This window comes from Lytechinus pictus, chromosome 2 (genome assembly GCF_037042905.1).
Source record: "Lytechinus pictus isolate F3 Inbred chromosome 2, Lp3.0, whole genome shotgun sequence".
In the NCBI taxonomy this organism is placed as follows: domain Eukaryota; kingdom Metazoa; phylum Echinodermata; class Echinoidea; order Temnopleuroida; family Toxopneustidae; genus Lytechinus; species Lytechinus pictus.
This window is the reverse complement of record NC_087246.1, coordinates 66,790,749-66,809,564: the sequence shown is the minus strand read 5'-3', so window position 1 is coordinate 66,809,564 and position 18,816 is coordinate 66,790,749.

The following is an 18,816-nucleotide window of genomic DNA, read 5'->3' as shown; positions in this document are numbered from 1 at the left end:
TTTTACATCGATCATAAATGCATCGATGATTATTATTAACTGTGGAAATGTAGGTCTCATGACTGTTCACTGTAATGTTTAAATACTGTAGACATGGGAGAGAACGATTCATACCAACGGCTTGTTCGATGTTATGCCAGATTGAGTTTTTCCAATCAATACTTCAATAAATACATTTTCTGATAAGAAATACATTTTACTCACTGGCATAATGAGTCAAAAAGGTTTGAAGGAGGAGATATAGCGTATCACACAAGCTTTATAAAAAGTTGCGAGTGAACAAAAATGTCGACATTTTTATTTCATAAATCCATTTTTGTGATTGATTTTGACATGATATTCGGAAAATAACATCATTTTTTACCCATCTCTCTTTCCTTTTCCTTTTTTCCTTGGTCGTGACAAATTGGGCCCCCATCTCTACGCAACTGATTTTATCTAATAGATTATTATTAAAACCATACAATCAAGGCAAAAAGCTGCATTTTTATTTTTTGTAATGGCGAGTTTTCGTGAGGGAGGGGTTAAAATTGTAAAACGTTAAAAGGAGATGTTTTAATGAGAAGGATGTTTTCAGGAATTCTAATTTCGGGAAACGTTACGAAGGTAGGGTATAGTAAAAGTGGTTGGTCGTCAAGCTATCAAGTGTCAATAAAGTTGTAATTTGATTTCGTTTAGTCTTGTCAGTAGACGGTAGAATCGAGCGTGTTCAGTTGCTTCCATAAATATTATGTGATATAAATAGATGATGATGGATTAATATTGTGATGAATGATTTTCAAAAGGGTCTAGGAAAAAAAATGGGGTTAATCTGAACGTGGTGGACGTGCAAAGTGTACGTCATGGTTCAGGGTGTACCTCCCTCCCCCCTTGAAAGTAAGGACCCTTTTTTTTCTTGTCAATTTTTTTCATGGACGACATGTACCAAATTTTTGGTTGAACCCCCCCCCCTTTTTTTTGGGGGGGGGGGGGGCTTGCCAAATTTTTTCTCCGGAGAATGTGCCTCCTCTTTTGAAAAATCCTGGATCCGTCCCTGGTTCAGGAGAACGTTTTGTTGACATTTGTCGTCCGACAAGTTGTCGGATCTGATAACTTTCCTTGAATTTGATTGGCTGAAAACCACTATTTCTATGTTAAATGTCGGATAATACTTGTCAGATAAATCATCCGACAAGACCTTTGATGGAAATCTCTCCAGATTCATGACGGAGATTGAATACAATATGGAATTGAATAAGATGAATTGATTCGAGTTTCCATGATGATATAGGGGATGAGGAGTTTGGGAGGATGCGAGCGTAGCATGGTCGTGACCAATTCGTGATTTTGAACATTATATTTCTTGTTCATCAATATTCACCACATTTTTAGGCTAATCTATAGCAGTAGCATTCGTATCATATTTATGATATGAACGCCTGAATTTCGTTCAAAGAAATAAAACACCTTCAAAATGAAGTTGGGAAGACGAATAAGAGTAGATATAAACCATGGCCCTGTAAAGTGTGGGTGCTGGGGGTGGCACCCCCAACATTTTCCTTGGGGGTGCTGCGTGTGTTATTTTCCATAGGCAGGGGATTCATATTTTATGTCCGACATAATAATATGGGGGGGGGGGGAGGTCATCGAATACCTAACCACATCCCACTCTGGGGAGTGGATTTGTGTCATTATAAATTCCATCTATAATTATTAAAAATCAGATATCATATGTCCCATATCATTTATCCTGTCTTGCTAGTCATTGTTGTGTGTGAATTTTTTTTTTCTTTCATGGAGGACCTTAAAGCATTTTAAATCAAACACGGACGTTCGATTCTCCATAATGAATTTCAACCACCTCTATATATGTATGCATCCTATGCTAAGTCGAATGGAAGATGATTTGTCGAGTTAATAATGACCGTATGATTTATTGAATAGGGTATCATCAAAGATCAAATCATAATTCGCTCTTTTTGAGCTTAAAATATATTCACAGTCAGCATTACGTGCGTATATATACTTCACAATGATAAGACTTTTTTTCTGGCATTACGATTGTATCTGACATATATATATATTTTTAATTCAATAAACTTGTCAAATTAAAAGGCCTATCACCGTTGAACGCTGCGAGATTAGATAATGATGAATGGTTTTGAAAGCGGTCCGAGTGTCATCTCTTTAATTTTCTGAACATGGTGTTTTTTTATTGTTCATTTCAGTAGACAGAAATAGGAGATAATCTGTCTTAAAGTGATGGATCTATTATAATTACAATTATAATTATAATAGATCCACTACTTTAAGATATTATATATGATGAGGATTTTTTTTGTCAGTGATGGGGACAAAAGAAAGGGGATTTGAAGAAATTGCTTGGTCGATCGTGTAGTTCACGGGTTGTGGAACCGGGAATGGGAATTAAGGGCTTCAGTCCCTCACATTTTCCATGAAATGCATAAAAACCATACAATGACCACCTGAATATGATTTTTTTAAGTGGTCAGCCCCCCTTACCCTCCCCCAGTTTCAAAACAGTTCCTCCATGTAATTATATATAATGATACCCATATTTGGAGGCTTTATTTGTAACTAGAACTTACAATGTCTTGATAATTTAAACCTTTTATCATGCTTACTTGTAAACATTTTCTTCGCTGTGTAGAACTAATCATGCGAGCTAAGATTTATCATAATTCAATCATATAGATTTATAATGATAATGGTGCATATACTTGCCAATATTTTTTTTTATAAGATGTTCTTTTGGGCTGATGTTGTCATCATAAAATGATGAAAAGTGACCCGTGACTTCCACGTAATAAACCATAATTAAATTGATGGTACAAAGTTTTATTATCAAGATAATTAAATATGAATTAACACTATTCTTTAATTTGTCCTTGTTGGGAGCTAAAGGGAATGTGTTGGCGGAAAGTGAATTCCACAGCTGAGCCGTCCTTGGTATACTGTATATGAAGATTAATGAAGAGAAGTGACTTTGGGACAGTGACTTCTTTACCGACTTCTCAAGATATTGTATAATCCTCACTATTATACAATCATATAGACCATTTCGATGTTTGATTGATGACATTTCTTTCAAAAAATATACTGAATAAGGTGTGTGAACAAAAAATGAACAGTGTTGATATGAACATAGACCAAAGTGTCCACCGGGTATTTATTTTCCTGTCAAGACTATTTGCCCCGTTGAACGTGCACCTGTGCACTCTTTAAAATGTTTGCAGAGAGAGAGAGAGTCTTCGGCTGAAGAATAATCGATCCTTTGGGCGACGGGCATGGTAGATGTTAGAAGGTGTTTAAAGATGATATTTCCATCGCAATCTGCCCTCGTGAATTAATCGCACTTTTCAAAGAAAACTACACTCACCATTTCTTTGACTATTAAAACGAGTCCTTGTTTAGATTGAATATTTCAATCTAAAAGAATTTGAAATCAATCTTTACTAAATGAAATTTTGAATATATATTTTGATTTATCCAGTCGCACAATATCTTTGGATTAGTGCTAATTTGAGGAATATTGCAAACCATGGCCTGATGACCAATACTCTCAAGAAATCACCGTGCTATCTAGAGGGAGATCTGGTACTCAGATTTAGTTCGGGGTTAGACGCCAAACTTGTATTTTAGGAAAAAGAAAAAGAAAAAGGATATCCATTTAACATCTTTAATAGGGGCTCACCGTTGAAAAGCAGCAGCAGCAACACGATCACAGCAACGAAAACTTCTCAAATGTATTTAGATATAATGAGTAAAGCGATTACGAAGACTGAGGCGATCTTTAAACGTCCATTGGGCAGTTTTCACAACTACAAACGGGTACGGATTCAACAACACAGTAGATGTATTGAAAATTCCCGTGAAATGATAAAGAACAGCATGGAGGTCTTGGCTGAAAATTTGCAAACCTGAAAAGCAGTTTTGTCTAGGTTTCGGAGTTGACAAAAAATTGCAAATGTGTCGTTTTTTTCCAAAGTCCTAGACGAAAGTGCTGTTTTGATTCGCCAATTTTCGACAAAGACTTCTTGTTTGTCCTTTGTCATGAAGAGCATTCGATAGCATATTTCAATGTTCTTGAATTCATCATGCGTAGTGGGAGCCGAACGCCCCTATTATTTTCTGGAGTAACCAAAGAGCAGATACTATAGTCGTTTGAGTCATTTAACAAATAGACATTATTTCTTTTACTATTGCGTTTTATAAAGTGGGGTTGGGCACGCACGATTCGCAAATTTCTTCAGATATTTTTCTGCAGCAATCGATCTCTCTTCTTTAAAAATCAATTTGTCTGACGAGGGATGGTTGGAACACACTTAAGACCCAGTGTATGACGAGGGATGGTTGGAACACACTTAAGACCCAGTGTATGACGTCGGATGGTTGGAACACTCTTAAGACCCGGTGTATGACGAGGGATGGTTGGAACACACTTAAGACCCAGTGGTGTGTATGACGAGGGATGGTTGGAACACTCTTAAGACCCAGTGGTGTGTATGACGAGGGATGGTTGGAACACACTTAAGACCCAGTGGTGTGTATGACGAGGGATGGTTGGAACACACTTAAGACCCAGTGTATGACGACGGATGGTTGGAACACTCCTAAGACCCGGTGTATGACGAGGGATGGTTGGAACACTCTTAAGACCCAGTGGTACACACTTAAGACCCAGTGGTGCACACTTGATGCAGTGCACGTGCGATAAAGATGGAATCTTATCATGCGTATGACATGCTTTCTCAATGACTTTCATTAATTCTTTTCATTGAGTATTACTCCGGTGTGTAATGTTTGGTTAAAATGGCATGGGCGCCAATTTAAAGAGAAGTGGCGGGACATGTTCAATGCGAGAATGTGCATTTTTAAAGGTACAAATCATAATTTAAGTTTATATTTCAATGCGCGTTATGACATCTATATGTATCTGTGCCTTCATTTTTATTTTAGGCCTTGAATATAGATTTTCTTTTGATCACCCCCTTCCACCACTTCTTCTGAGATAACATTTCATATCGGATTTTCATAAAAATTCAACATGGTAGAAAAACACCTTTATTTTTACAGAAAAATAAAAATTAAACTTTGAAGCCTGGTCATTCTCTCTCAAATTAAATATATTTGTTATTATATGCCTCCGCAATGAATTTTGAATACGATACCTTCGTGTTGTATTCATTTTAGTATCAAGCACCTGGGAAGCCCGGGGATATTTTTTGTTTCACGCAGTACTGCTGAAAAATTATACGACCGCCATCGGGCTCAGATACTAATGAAAACACGAGAACAATATGATATTTTGGTGTATCTTTTCCACCCAATCAATCTATTTTGACGTCATTATATTCTTATAAATGATATCAGGGCTCACGTTCTACGGAAGCATAATGATGTTATGATAGCAAAACTTTCTGCCAATAGTCCATACTTATCATGATTTAAGTAATAGCAGCGAGTCATTCACAAACTAAACAACTGTGCATGAATAAGGTGAATTGATCAGAAAGTTCGATCGACAAAATTGAATGTTAGTGATATACAAAAAGAGGGATCTCGATTTATTTTTATAAAACAACACCTGCTTAATCTGTTATTAATTCGATTTTTAGAGTTGTATTCAAATTGCACACCTGTCATCAGTCCTATCTGCAGCAGTGACCGTATTAGAGAGCCTAGCTCCTTTATACGATCACTGTGTAATCAATATTTGATCAATGTTTGATTCAATTATGTCCCCTAGAGGGTATATCGATCGATTCGTCAACTGATACCTCGGTCACATTTGCTCTACGGTGGCCGTACGGCGAGTAAAAAACAGCCGTTTTATTCATTTTTATTAAAACCATCCATATCAGGTTTATGTAGCTGGTACTATAACGGCTCTCTTCGACTCGCCGTACGACCGCCGCGCCGTAGAGCAAATGCGACGGAAGTATAATTCAGTATTAGATGAGCAAATGAATTGGTAGATTAGTTTCAATAAATGGAAAATTGAATGAGTGACAAAGTAAGTAAGCAAATAGCCAGTTAGTTGCTTCGTCAGTCAGCTAATACGTTAGTCAAATAGTCATCGACGTCGTCATTGGCATAGTCGACATTGTCCTGTACATATTCGACATAGCTCGACTAATAGACTGATGAAATGCCTGACAGACAAAAAAAGTCTGATAGACAAAATGTCTAACAGATGAAATGTATGACAGGCTGAATGACGTTGTTAATCACTAAGTTAGGCAGCTGGTAGGTTAGCCATTCAATTAGTCAGTCAACTGGTCAGTTAGTAGGTTAGTCAGTAAGTCAGTCGATTAGTCACTAAGTCCGACAGACAGACAGATTGACTGATAGACAAATTGTCTGACAAAATGTTTGGTAGTGTGACTGAATAGTAGACTGGTTAACAAACTTCCTTACAGCCAGAATGACTAGCAGACATGGCCCTGGGACGCAGGGGTACTGGGGTGGGGGCTTTTTTTTTAATCTATCAAATTTTGCGTGACCAAAATGATCTTCATTAAGTAGTGAATACATGTTTTTCTTTTTTTTCTTATCAAATTTAAATCAGCACCCTTTGTTAAAAAAATCGTTCCCAGATTCCTGCTTACAGACTGGCTGAATAACGATGTCAGTAAGTTAGTCAGCCAGCAATTTAGTACTAAGAAGTGAATGAAAACGATAAATATTGTTTCAACAACCATTGGTTGGGAGATGATTGGGAAGATAGGTGAATATATAACAAACATAGTTGCGCAGAGAGAGGACGAAGAAAACTTAGATCTGGGGACCGTATCATGAAAGTTGTCAGCACTGACAAGTTGTCTTTCTCCGACAGTTACCATAGTAACAGTCAGAGGTCGGTGCCTTTCAGCCAATCAAAACCAATGTTTTCACTGAATTTGTCAGCACTGACAATTTAGTCAGTGCTGACGACTTTCATGAAACACCGGGTCCGGTGCGGTAAGAGCTGCAAACGTAACTCGTAAAATCAGTCGAAATTCCCGAATGCGCGATTGTGATTGGTTGAGAACCAATTTGCATTTGATTTTTAGAGTTTCGTTGATTTCAACTATTTCTGACACTAGGTGCATCACCAGGGTCTGCATGAATCAGACCGAACCCCTTGCTAAGAGTTGAGAAAGTGTTGATGCATAGAGATGCGTCACGCTCCCCCTCTCTCCCGTGCTTTTAGTCTGGCATCTCGAATTCTAGAGAAGTGTAAAGGGGAATGTGAATTAACATGTCAGGAAGTCGAGATTGACGAAGATCATGATGCGACGAGTGAGCCGAGATCAATGACTTCCATTAACCCCAAACCCGGATGTCACTTTCACGCTCTTTTACATCTATCTCTTCATCAGCAATATTGCCCCCCTTCACCCCCGCCCCCCCCCCCCCCTCTCTCTCTCTCTCTCTCTCCAACGTCCTCCTCCCCCATATTCCAGAAGCCTTTCGTAAACTCTATGCAGTTTTCTATATAGATCAGAGTACATCAGGCTACAAAATTGAAGCCATATTTTCTTTTCGTATTGTTATTGTCATCTTGTTTGTTCTTCTAGTTATTTTACAAACATGAACTATAATACTCAAGACAAAAACATTTTTTAAAGAAATAGGCACAGATTCATGCCTCAAAACTCCATTATTGTTAATTATTTTCAGTAATGGCAAAGCCAGACATTTTGAACGGGGAAAATAAGGGGTGGGGTCACTCACAGACATGACAGACAGGGTGTTTCTAACTAAGGAGGCGTGAAAATAATAATTTGTTTGACACAAGTTCTCTGTAGATGTATCATAAATAAAAGGAAACAAAACGGAGGTCAATGTAGGTGGATATCATTACGGCCTTTATTTCACATTGGCATCCCTATACACATTACCTAAATCAGTTAGTTATTTTACATGTTTAACCTGTCTGTATTTCACTGCTTTACGAATCTGTTAATCCGGTACAATCATGATTTATTTGCGTGGTTGTGAAACGGGGGGGGGGGGGTTGATAGAGGTATGAGAGGATGTCGCAAGGGCTTCCTTAATTCACATGGCTATCCCTATATCCCTATATCCCAACTACAAGTCTTCCAGACTGCATTATGTGATTCTTTTGACCAAGTACTATCGCATTTGCGTATTTATGTAACGTATTCAACTTGTTTGGACTTTGATGACCTGGGAACGAAAAAGCAATCAGATAATGATATATCCTTAGTATTGACTTGAGCTTAAATAGATAATGATAATGTATGTACAAAGTGTCTGGTCTTATGGCGTAATGGTCATTTTACTAACTCGTAGTTAGAAATTGAAAATCCTAATGGTTGTATTCTTTCTTGAACGCTTCGGGTAATTTTTATAGAGTATAGTACAAGGTATTTATGATGATCATTAGACTATAAAGTCGGCAAGTAGTGTAGTATATGGCCCTGTATAGTATTGGAAGTATAGGAGTAGTAGTAGTAGTAGTAGTAGTAGAAGTAGTAGTAGTAGTAGTAGTAGTAGTAGTAGTAGTAGTTGTAGTAGTAGTAGTAGTAGTAGTAGTAGTAGTAGTAGTAGTAGTAGTAGTAGTAGTAGTAGTAGTGGTGGTGGTAGCAGTAGTAGTATATAGTTGTAGTAGTAGTAGTAGTAGTAGTAGTAGTAGTAGTAGTAGTAGTAGTGGTAGCAGTAGTAGTATAGTAGTAGTAGTAGTAGTAGTAATAGTAGTAGTAGTAGTAGTAATAGATGTAGTAGTAATATTAGCAGTAGCAGCAGCGGTGGTGGTGGCAATATGAATAGACTCAAGCAACTAGTGTATGTTGCTAACTCCAGTCTCTTGCCTTACATTTTGACTGATGAATTCATACAACATATACAAGTGACCTTCTTTCATATCATTTCATATAATCTATACTGGTATATCCGTGATATTTTATTAGATAAAAAACAAAAATATATATGATTCTGACGTACAGACGCAGGAACTCGAATTTCATTTTTTTTTTTGCTTTTCTACTGGTATGTTTTTATACGAATAGTCAATATCTCAAATCATAATTATGCGTTTTTTACCACGATGGGTTGGCAATCACTGCGATGTGGGTATATAGGTGCAGAAATTAAAATTTTATTCTAAAACGTAAATGACCTCCATCAATTTTTGTCACATTTCCTGTCCCAAAAATAAAAAATAACCCCAGTTACAGAGAAAATTTACATCTAAACAGCGATATACAAATTGAACATGTACAATAGAAGTTGCAATGTGTTTCTTGATTTCCATAAAACGGCAATAGAAGCAGTAAGTTCCATGGGACAGTTTAAAGGGTATGGAGTGGTATTTAATGGACGTAAATAATCTTTGTGTGTAATACTGAGGCATTTTTAACCGTGCAGCCTTTAATATGTCTAATTATTGAAGAAGATGATGGCGTTTTCATGGTTTTGTAATACATGCGGAGCTGTTCCTGCATGATTAAATGTAACTTCAATGGTGACTTCATTACTGTAGAGAGCCGAATGCAATGTCCCACCAAGGATTTTCGTGATTTTTTTTTTTGGGGGGGGGGGTGGTAACACGCGTTACTGTTTTATATCATCATAGAATAATCTCAAGATTTTGCAAAAATTATCCCTTCTCAAGGGGGCTGAAGGGCGTCATTAAAAAATGATAGTAATTTTGTTGTTTTATACAATCCCAGGAAAGTCTCAATTGAAATTTTGCAAAAAAACTCTCTTGGGGGAGGGGGTGTTGAAAAATGTAAGTAATTGTTGATAAAATTTCTTCGTATATTTAATTGATACGGATCAATCACAACGTTGACATTGATCTCAAATATGAGATAGGAGATGCGGTCTTAAAAGAGAGGATTGATACATCACATCTTTTTCTTGTAGAATAGTTTAACGGGGTCCAGGTATATCATGGATGGGTAAATGATTTCAGGCTTCCCATAACGCTTCTCTATCCCATGTACCTTCACTCCTGGCCTGAACATTCTAAAATTATAATGAATGATGAAGATGATCACCATAAAGTCAGAGTTTTATTCTGTTTTGTTAGACGATCAAACATGGAAAAAAGAAAAATGACACTTGCGCACACTCGTCCACAACAAGATTGATTCATCTTTTGGGAATGGAATTTTAATGGATTTTGGACGACAGTGGTTCGTGTGATCGCTCTCTACCGTGTGTGGTTTTACATTTCTTTTAATTTAAAATTCCCATCAAAAATTGTCCTTACGGAAATGCTATAGAGCAAGGCAGAACAGTTATCTAGACCTTTTTTCTTCAGTGATTCATCTACTCAGAGCTTGTCATTTCTAACTTTCATTTCGTTTAAAAAAGATATCTATTCCTCTCACAAATCGTTTAAGTTTTATCGCACGTATGTACTAAAGCCCCTTTCACAATTTGTGGTGCGACTGCTTACAACCGTTGCGACTGTGTGCAACATAATATTGTGACCAAGTGATCGCAAAAGGTTGCACAAGCAATTGTGAAAGCCCCTTTCGCGGTCAAAACATCACTCGAATGACAGTAAATTATACATCCCAACTCGTCTCGAAGATTTCAAAATCTATTCCTCTCTTCTTGATCATTTAGCCTAATTGTTGATGATTCATCGTGGAATGTGTTGATGATCATTTTCCCGCCAACCTTGGGTAATTGGCTCATAATGCAAGTCGTCTGCCTCTTCAAAAACGATGTCTTTCAAGAAAAGCAAAATCATGGCGTGGGGAGCGCGCAATTAAACTGTTTTCCTATAGCAATTACCGAGGGTTGTAAATCCCTGTAAAGTGTCGTGCATGCTTGTTGATGCCCGCCATAATGGTTTGAAATGCTAATTATTTGATATGGTGGTTGGAACAAGCATTGTCTAGAGGAACTGTGGGTATACTAATGAACAGTTTCCCATACGGGTTGTTGACTGAGGTAAATCAATGTATTCCCCGATATGGTATAGTAAATTAAGACATTGACCTTATATGTTCTGCTTTAATTGTTTTATTTTCAATTTTAATGTTGCTTGTACATGATACATAAAAATATTATTTGGCAGCATCGTTTTGCGATACCGTTGCACGCATAATACTCCTTTGTCTCCCCCTCTCTCTCTCACACACACACCCACACCCACACACACCCACTCTCACACCTGCATACATCCGCACACCCACATTCGTTCACTCCCCATTCACATTTTTCTCTTTTTGTATATATTTAAGTATCTAAATATTTTTTCTTGTATAAGTGCTATCCTGAATGGTTTCCGCATTTGAAATTAATAACTTTTCAATTGCAATCTTAATTATATAGGCCTACTTAAACATTTCTCCAATATTGTGGATTCATGATAATAATAAGTAAGTTATTTGTGTGTATCACCTTTTATGTTTTCTATTTTTACTTAAAAGTCCGTACCATTTCATTGTAATCAAAATATCTTATATATATATATATATATATATATATATATATATATATATATATATATATATATATATATATATATATATTATATATATATATATGCATATCATGTTTTCCTTTATGATTATGTGTGCCTACGGACTTTTGCCATTTATCAATTTTGTCATAATAAAACCAGAATTTGATAGAAATGAGCTGTCTCCCTTTCTTTCCCCTCTTTACCTCATCCTCTCCTATAAGTACAATATTTTTTTTCATGAAATTCTGTAATTCACTTCTTTCCAAGAATCTAATTCTACTCAACCGCACAGTCCCATCACTACCACTTTTTCGACCATTTTTATTTTATCCTAGCAAAATTAGATAAAATGATGCAAACATAACAAGTAAAAATCGGCATTCTCGATCATGAGGAAGTAATGATTCAACAATTGAACGCAATTTCCCCGTCCCAATAAAACGCAACCTGAATCAGAGGAGTAATATCGTGGATGTTATTCGATTCCGTTGGTCATTTTGATGGAGAGGGGGAGAGACAAGCTTACGACCTAAAGTGATGCCTTGTTTTTATACTCTATTCAATAAAAGGGGCCCATTTCATAAAACTTCTTATGATAACAAAATTTGCAATAACAATTATAAGCTACTGGAATCATTCAATCGTACTGGCTGAAGAGTAAACTTGTTTGAAAAATTTGCACTTGTTATTTTATAACAACTCTTTATGATGCGGGACCCAGGAGTCATCTTACGAGACCGATATTCCTACCTCTCTTTCCGATACCCTGCTTTATTTCCATCTTTAATTACTTGAAATATCATCTTCCTTTCTTTTCACTACATGAAAAATCATAGGGCCGGGTGCCTCCCTGTCCACCCCGTAGCTCCGCCCCTATACTGTCAAAATAACGGTCAATTCCAATAGTTTGAAGATCCGAAAGACCGACAACCAATGGATAGAAAGTCTGGTAGACGGAGTATCCACATCTGCTTGCTCCCTGATCTACCTCTTCTTGCTGAGGCGTTCATACCCTACATCCACCTAGTTGGGTTCACCTGCAGTAAATCATCTCCCCCTGTTTTAATCAGATGCTTTCTCATCGAGTTGATCTTCTTTTTCTATCTCTTCCTTTATTTCCTCCTGCTCCTGCTTGTACAATTCCCCCCTGATTCAGGATGTTTTCCATCCTTTACCTTTTTATTTAGTTTTCTCTTTTACTTTCATTTCTTTCACCGATCCAACCATTTCAGAAAGTCTCGATTGAGAATATCTCTAGTTACATTCTTTGGAAACTGGAAGATATTTCATGATCAGCTCAAATACCAAGACCCTCAAAATATAGTAAAAAATAACCTAATACAGGTCTTTAAATATTGGTATGCGCTATGATGTATGTGTTTACCATTATAATGATAATAATAATGATGATAATAATAATGATGATGATGATGATGATGATAATGATGATAACAATGATAACAGCAATAATAATAATAGTTTAGTTATAATAATAATGCAGAATCTTTTTCAATAATAAAATACGCATGATTTATGGAAACACATCTATTTCACAAATACGGTGAATATATAACTAATTATGTTATGAATATTAAAAAAAGTACCAGATATTACTACTTTTAAAGCCACTGGCGTACAGATGGGGCCGGGGGCACGGCACGGACTCCAAACATTTCGCACCCCCCCCCCCCTCAAAAAGGGAAAGGTAAAAGGGTGAAATATATAATAATCTGAATATTAAGTCAAAATCTATCAGAAAATTTAGTTTTTTTTATCTAAAAGGTAGAAAGATTTGCTTGCTCGTTTTGCTCATTCGTAGCTTTTAAAAACTTTTGCCTCATACGCAATTTCTAGCTCGCTCGATTCTTTTCTCTCATTATGATGCTGTTTAAAGGCGTGTTCATGTTATTGTTAGTCATTACAAACAAAACATGTTTTTCACCCACAGTCACTTGGGATAAATGATGACATGCGCTTTGAAGAATAAAAGGAAAGGAGAAGAAAGAAGAACAAAAAGAAGGGAAGTATGAGGAGGAGAAAAACAACAAATAGAAGAATAAAATGAAGGGAGATGTGGAAAGAAGAAGAGGATAAGTCATTACAACCAAAATTCTTATTAAAAATACGTTCAGCATTGTGTCTTGTAACGTCACCAATAGTGCATTTTGCATAATTATTATCGATGGAAAAAATGTTCGGGTATACCCATTACTAGTAATCATCTTAATCACATTAAGACAATAAATATATCTTCTTCCTGTAAACACTCACGCAATGACGTCAAACATCCAGACATGGATAAAGAATGAAAGTAGTAGCCTAATGAGATTATTATTACAAAGATTATTACAAAGACAAATATACTGATAATCAGAAATTGATAAGAGGATTACTGTGTTGGTTGTCATGGTTACGTCGTTTTCATTTTTTAATAATTATATAGTAGCAGCCGTATATTTTGAACATCAAAGTTACCATTTGATATAAAATCTTTCTGTATTACTGATATTATGATTTTCATTCTCATATCAGAATGATTATTATTTATTATCTATTGAAAATGCGAATGAGATTTTGTTATTAGTTCGTCTCTTGTGAACCCATCTCTCTCTCTCTCTCTCTCTCTCTCTCTTTCTCATACTCATACACATATATACACAACCAAAAGTCCCTCTTCTTATCTACTTATCTTTCTTTATTCACTCCTTCATTATATTGTTAATTCTTCGCTCATTTCACTGACGGTTCCAGGTAGCGGCACATCCGCCCCGTGCCCCCCCCCCCCCCTTTGAGAGACACAGCAAATATTTTTTTAGGAAATATGTCATGGATTCGCAAATGATGACCTTTTTATTTACTTATTCTTTTGGGCCTGTCAATTTTTTTCTGGAACAAAAATGCCCCCCCCCCCTGGAAAATCCTTGATCCGACACAGGTTAATTCATACATCCATGCATTATTGATCATATTGGTTTTTTTTAATTCAAGTGTTTATACAATCATTTTATTTCGCTCAATTGTTATATATATATATATCCATTTTTACATCTGTATTCATTTAAGCTTTGGTTCATTCTATAATTCTCAATTTACCTTTACATAAGCTGTAAGTTATCTTAACACTTATTTATCTATTTATTCAAACTTTCATTCATATTTATTGAATCATTTATCTGTCTATTAATATTATCATTTTAAAGATTTGTGTACTTGTTTGTCATTTTAATCTTCCTATCTATTCCGTCCCCTATCCTTGTAACTCCTCTCTCTATCTCTTATTACCTTTTTTCTTTTGTTATTTGTCCATTTCCATGATTACCTTCTCCTCTTCATCTTGCAGACATCCAGCCACGGTCATGCCGTGACAGTTTAATTTCCGACTCCACTTATCCACCATTTTATATGGCATGTCGATTTTTACGTCCCTCCCATGACCGCCATGATTTGACATTAATACGACCCTCATCAGTCTTCTCCAGGACAATTTCAAATTATCTCGATATCCCATCTTATTGAGCATGATACCTATGAAGACGTAATATCTGTTTTCTTAGTCAGTAAATGGCATACTTGTTGGTGAGATACCGTCCCGTAACCTCCTCCTCCCGTCTCCCCCCGTCATCCCTCTCCTGAATAACATCAGGAATGTAAAGGGGGTGTATGCGCAATGCAATGAGAGATGGTTATCAATGGAGAATGTAACCATGGAAACACGTCAGCTTGTAAGAAAAAAGACAATTTAAAGAATAAGATCAATGAAAATTTGAGAAAAGCCCTTTCATGAAACGTGTGCCAACGCAGATTGTCACTCAGTTTGATTCCCATCAGCTTAAAGAGGTATTTCACCCCGATGATACTACCTGATACTACTACCATGATGATATATACCACTAAGCCACCGGGCATGGTGGCTCAGTGGTAGAGCACCCGCCTCATGAACGGTAGGTTGTCGGTTCGATCCTGGGCCGAGTCATACCAAAGACTTATAAAAATGGGACCTTCTGCCTTCTTGCGATAGGCGCTCAGCATTTAGATTGGAGAAGGGTAATAGTAACATATCATGTTATGCAGGGCCCGCTGGTAGCGCAGTTTCCTATCTTAAGTGACTATCTTGGGTGAATAAAACTGTTTTTTTTCTTCCTGAAAAGCTGGTTGTAAAAATAACAGGAAAATAAATAAATATTTGTGACGGTTTGGAGAAAGTACATCAAAGATTTTAAATATTATTAGAATTTTATTTTTGTTCAGTTAGGGCGCCATGATAGCAGTGGCATGATGAGCCAAAATTTTGAGGGGGCAAGATACGGCGTATTGGGCAGAATTAATTAAGAAAAAAAATATTGCGAGCGAGCGAAGCGAGCAAGCAAAAATTTCGATATTTTTATTACATAGATCCAAATTTGTGATATATTTTAACACAATCATGTTTAGAAAATAATATCACATTCACTTTTCTCTCTTTCCTTTCTTTTCTTGTTTTTTTTCTTGGTCGTGAAAAATTTGTTGGGGGGGTGGGCAAGCGCCCGAAGCCTGTGCGCTACTGCATGACAGCAGCTTTCCCATGTATCATGTGGTAAAAAAAATGAAAATTAAAAAAAAATGAATTTTCTTTAAAAAAGTAATAAGATTTTAAAAATAATGAAGATCTTTTTATTGTATCTTCAGTACACCAACAGATAAATCATTTCATACCCGCTCCTGAATAAATCACATTTTAAGTCATCATGGACCATTAAAAAAATGAAATTTATATAATATAACATGAGAGGCAGCTTCTGGTATATGAAGAAACAAATAAAAATAGGTTTTGATTTTAATAAATTTCTTAATCTTAGATAGATTTTCATTAAACCTTCACCATGTTTTATTTATTTATTCTGCTATATTTACAACAAACTTTCAGTCAGAGTGAACTTTCCCTTTAAATTGAAATCTGATCGTTTTAGGCTATAATTCTTAAATTCTTCAAAACATCCCAAATTAAAATTCATTTTATATGCCCTGAGATTTAGTAATTCTCTTAGAAGACGATTAAAAAAGATCAACGGAATTAATTATTCATAATTGATAATAGAATGATAACGATTTCCTTTTTGTTAAAAGTTTTTGCCAACATCATGCTAAAAGTAGGAATTCAGGCTCAGAAAACTGATCACAATTTTATAAAAGAAAAGAACTATCGTAGTTATGCTGGAGAATAGATGTGTTTCAAGAAAAAATATGTGTCACGTATTCATAAAAAAATATGAAATCTGTTATCTATGCTGATAATGATAACCAATCGAACAACTGCGCTGTCTCATCTTTAATATTTAATTCTTAATTCATCTTCTCTCACACTATTTTTAGACAGAGTGAATGATAAAAACCTCGCTTTTAACAAAGTCTCCTCAAGCACATAACCGTAGAGGAATTACTTTTCTCCAAGCTAGAATAACACGATAAAAGGGGATTTGCAAAAAGGACACAGACTTCAGGCAGAAAATATGACTTCGCTGTAACCATGGACCTACTATTAGGTCCATGCAGTAACACATCCTGTGACTTCTCCCATGATATCAAATATCTGTGTTAACACGAACAGCTCGAAGCGTGTTATGGCGATTGTCTTGATGAGGCTCTATTCACACGCGGGGTAATTAATGGTGTTAGATGATTATACTCCCCTAGGGCATGATGAGCGGTGTAACATGGGTGGATAGTATTTTTGTTTTCATTTCTTGAGACTATGGAATGCTATATGTATATACATTTAAAAATACATATTTATTTCAAAATAAATCAAATTAGCTTCAGATAATAATGATGATAGTTGAATTAAGATAAAGTCAGTATTCTGTTTTACTCAATAAAATGCGATTGGCCTATTACCTTACAATGTCACGAAAAAAATTAAACAAAATCACCATTCGACTGATCCTTTTTTGTTTTGTATTCCAGGCCAACTTGAATTCCCATTTTGAAACCAAAATATACATTGTAATTATATAGATATAGATATTTATATTATTTCTCATGCATTATGTTTAGCATTACTGAAGTATCCTCTGAATATTTGTTTAAAAAAATCATTCAGAGCTTGCTTCCCCCCTCAAAATAAAATGACGGAATTACAACGACTCCTATATACACTCAATAAAATAAAATAGACGGGAACCTCTCCTCTACAGGTATCTGAACACCCCCTTCGTGCAAACATATCGAAAACAGAGAAGGGGCAGGAGAGGGGAGGGCTCAAATGCAAAATATGAAGTGGCAGCCTTAGTAGACTGGTCAGAATTATAAAACGGAATCGTGTCTACCTCACCTTCTGGTTTCTATGGCAACGTTAACTTGGCAGATCTTGTCTGATTTTATAGGGCCTATATCCTGAAAATATTGTGTTATCGATTAAGAAACCGGAGTTGAAGTCTGAAGAAAGAGATCGAGGAGGAGCGGGGGGGGGGGGTATGAGAGATCTCGTTTGATATTATAAGGGCCATGAGAAATCTCGTCGTTTTAACATGGGGAGATTTCGTGTTGTATTACAAGGGGAGGGTACTGTGATCATTAAAAAAAAATGATCCATGGAGGAAAACTCCGTACGTTGGTCAGAAAATGACCCGGAAATGCAAAGATTTTAACCGGAAACACAAATTTATCAGAGTAAAATATTTAATACAAAAATATATTGTTTATCATTTTGGCTAACAACAATGTGTCATCTTATTCAGGGTAGAACTTGTAGCTGCTCTAACATTTGTATTTTGACACTATAGCACACTCACCACTGGTTAAACCTCAACACCTTCCAAAGGGTGGAGAGGGTTGATTTTAGCGGATGGTCAAACAGTGGAAAGGATTATGCAGCAGTGGTGTGTAGAGTCTTCTGAGAATACAACTGTGCAAATAGAATTATGCAAGAAACATGTGGGTATTGGATAAAAATAAATCCCAAGCAAAGGCTCACCGCGCCTCTATTATAAAGCAGGGTTGGATGAAATGAAGGAATATTCAGTCATAGCCACATTTTGATATTATGTTACTTAACTCATATGAGTAAAAGCTGGTGTTTTTTATGTTTTTATTAGGCTTAAGTGAATGAGACCAATATACTGAAAAAATATGTGCTGTACACAAGTTGATTAAACTAATAGCAAGATATCATGTAGTAAATCATTACAACACCCTGTTATCACATGTTAGGTGTATCATTTGTAATATGAATGTTATGTTTCTTTCTTTTTAGCAAAATTAAGAATTAACGTTATTTTGCCTCGTAGAAAAGGGTCGTTTCGTTATCGTAGTGATCTTGCCTTATAGTTTCATTGAAGATACCATATGAAGTATGGTATTAAGTAGTAAGTGTAATAATAAATCATGACGATGGACGATACTTTAGG